The sequence below is a fragment of the Chlorocebus sabaeus genome, chromosome 25 (assembly GCF_047675955.1).
Source record: "Chlorocebus sabaeus isolate Y175 chromosome 25, mChlSab1.0.hap1, whole genome shotgun sequence".
Taxonomy (NCBI): Eukaryota; Metazoa; Chordata; class Mammalia; order Primates; family Cercopithecidae; genus Chlorocebus; species Chlorocebus sabaeus.
The window spans coordinates 61,485,083-61,488,394 of NC_132928.1; positions in this window are offsets into that span (position 1 = coordinate 61,485,083).

The window sequence follows — 3,312 nt, forward strand, 5'->3', positions numbered from 1 at the left end:
TCTCCGCCCCTTTGCTTTTTGCTTCCGGGACTAGTTGCTGTGGTTGCGTGACCCACGTCTTACGTTACGACGCTCCGGAAAAAAGGAAAAAGGAGAAAGTTTGAAGGGAGGCACTTGGGTTGCGGAAGGTGTGGTTAGGATCGCACCGCCCTCCTGAACTCGTTGGGTGACGTCATCTCGAAGGATTGTAGGGACTGCTAGGGAAGGGGAAGGACGGCTCTCACTTGATCCTTACAGACCTCAAAGCAGTGTAATTATCTCGTGTGTTAGTGAATCGTGTTACAGAGGAAATTTTTGTTTTGAGGTCAAAAAGGAAGTAATCCCACAGAGTTTAGGAAATACAGCACCAACAAGATTTAGAAGTGGCCATCTCGCCACTCTTGACTATGACCGACTCCTATCAAAAACTGTATCCTCGTAGATATGCCAAGACTTTCCATAGTCTACTTGCTATGCAGGCACCCAGTATAGTGGAAACAACACAGCCTACTTAGTGCTAAATCTGCTTTTATAACACTATTATGTGAATCCTTGGGCAAACCGCTTATCTAACGATTTTAGGCTTCAGTTGCCTCAAAATGAGATGATTTTGTTAATGGAAAAAAACAAACTCTGTAAAAGGTTTTAAAGAGATTTATTCCCAACCAATATGAGTCACCATGGCTCGCGGAATAGTCCCAAGAGGTCCTGAGAAAGAGCATCCGAAGCGGTGGCGTTACTGTTTGTTTTATACATTTTAGGGAGTTGAGAATTGCTGGTAAAGTAAGTCAATATATGGAAGATATACATTGGTTCAGGCTAAGGAAGTGGGATGTCTTGAAGGAGAGGCTTACAGATCATAAGTGGATTGAAAGATTTTCTGATCGGCAATTTGTTGAAAGATTTAAGCTTTGGTCAGGCGAGGTGGCTCCTGCCTATAATCCCAGCATCTTGGGAGGCCTAGGTGGGAAGACTGCTTGAGTCTAGAAATCTGAGACCAGCGTGGGCAGCATAGTGAGGCCTCATTTCTACAAACCATTTTAATTAACTGTGTATGATGGCATCTGCCTGTAGTCCCAGGCTACTTGAGAGGCTGAGGTGGGAGGATCTTGAGCCCCAGAGGCTGCATTGAGCCATGATCATGCCACAGCACTCATGCCTGGGTGAGCAAGACCCTGTCTCAAAAACAAACAAAAACAAAAACACAGGCCAGGTGCAGTGGCTGAAGCCTGTAATCCCAGCACTTTGGGAGGCCAAGGCGGGTGGATCACCTGAGGTCGGGAGTTCAAGACCAGCCTGGCCAACATGGTAAAACCCCGTCTCTACTGAAAATACAAAACTTCGCTGAGCACGGTGGTGGATGCCAGCTGGTAATCCCAGCTACTAGGGAGGCTGAGGCAGGAGAATCACTTGAACCCGGGAGGCAGAAGTTGCAGTGAGCTAAGATGGTGCCACTGCACTCCAGCCTGGGGGACAGAGTAAGACCTTGTCTCAAAAACAAACAAACAAACAAAAAACAGTGTTAAGCTTTGTCTAAAGACTTGAAGTCAGTAGAAGGGAATGCTTAAGAAAAGGGAGTCTGCTATCTGTCATGTGATGCTACACCAGTCAGGTTGGAAAGTAAGGCACATTATACCATTGCACATAAAAAACCATTTAATGAGATTTTATGGTTTGTAGGGCATGACTTAATCCTTGCCTTGCATGGCCATAGGTCTTGTTTATTTGTATTTATTTATTTCTTTTGAGATGGAGTCTCACTCTGTCGCCCAGGCTGGAGTGCAGTCGCGTGATCTCAGCTCACTGCAACCTCCGTCTCCCTGGTTCAAGCAATTCAGCCTCCCAAGTAGCTGGGACTACAGGCACCCGTCATCTCGCCCAGCTAATTTTTGTATTTTTAGTAGAGATGGGGTTTCACCATATTGGCCAGGCTGGTCTCGAGCTTCTGCCTCAGCTTCCCACAGTGCTGGGATTACAGGCGTAAGCCACCACGCCCAGCCTAGGTCTTGTTTATAGTATGGTATCATATTGCCACAGAGTGTTTTGTCAGTCTTATGATCTCTAGTTTAACCTTAATGGTGGTCAGTTGTGCCTCAACTCTAAAAGGGAGAAGGTGCAGAGGTGTGTCTGACCTCTCTTCCCATCTTGGCCTGGAATTCAGTTTTTAAGGTTTTTCTGAGGTTCCCTTGGCCAAGATTGGGTCTTGTTTTCTATCTAAAATTTCTTTTTATTAAAAAAAAATTATTTTTAATTTTTATAGTACATAATAGACATATTTATGAGGTATATGAGATATATTGATACAGGCAAGCAATGTGTAACAATCACATCAGGGGGAATGGGATATTCATCACCTTAGACATTTATTATATTTTTGTGTTGCAAACATTCCAATTATACTCTTTTTTTGTAATTTTTTTTTTTTTTTGAGATGGAGTCTCGCTCTGTTGCCCAGGCTGGAGTGCCATGGTGTGATCTTGGCTCACTGCAACCTTTGCCTCCTGAGTTCAAGCGATTCTCCTGCCTCAGCCTCCTGAGTAGCTGGGATTACAGGCACGCACCACCATGCCTGGCTAATTTTTGTATTTTTAGTAGAGATGGGTTTTCACCATGTTGGTCAGGCAGGTATCGAACTCCTGACCTTGTGATCCACCCGCCTTGACCTCCCAAAGTGCTGGGATTACATGTGTACAATAAGTTATTGTTGCCTGTAGTCACCCTATTGTGCTATCAAATACTAGATTTTATTCATTCTGTCTAACTATATTTTTGTACCCATTAACCATTTCTGCCCCTCTTCTGCCCCTCTCTACTACCCTTCCTAGCCTCTGGTAACCATCATTTTACTCTCTATCTCCATGAGTTCAATTGTTTTAATTTTTAGCTCCCATAAATGAGAGAGAACATGCAAAGTTTTTCTGTGCCTGACTTATTTCACTTAACATAATGTCCTCCAGTTCCATCCATGTTGTTGCAAATGACAGGATCTCATTCTTTTTTGTGACCGAATAGTCCTTCATTCCATATATGTACCACATTTTCTTTTTTCTTTTTTCTTTTTTTTTTTGAGATGGAGTCTCACTCTGTTGCCCAGGCTGGAGTGGTGCAGTGGCGCAATCTCGGCTCACTGCAACCTTCGCTTCCTGGGTTCAAGCGATTCTCCTGCCTCAGTCTCCCTTAGTAGCTGGGATTACAGGTGCCCGCCACCACGCCTAGCTAATTTTTGTATTTTTAGTAGAGACAGGGTTTCACCATCTTGGCCAGGCTGGTCTCAAGCTCCTGACCTCGTGATCCACCCGCCTCGGCCTCCCAAAGTGCTGGGATTATAGGCAT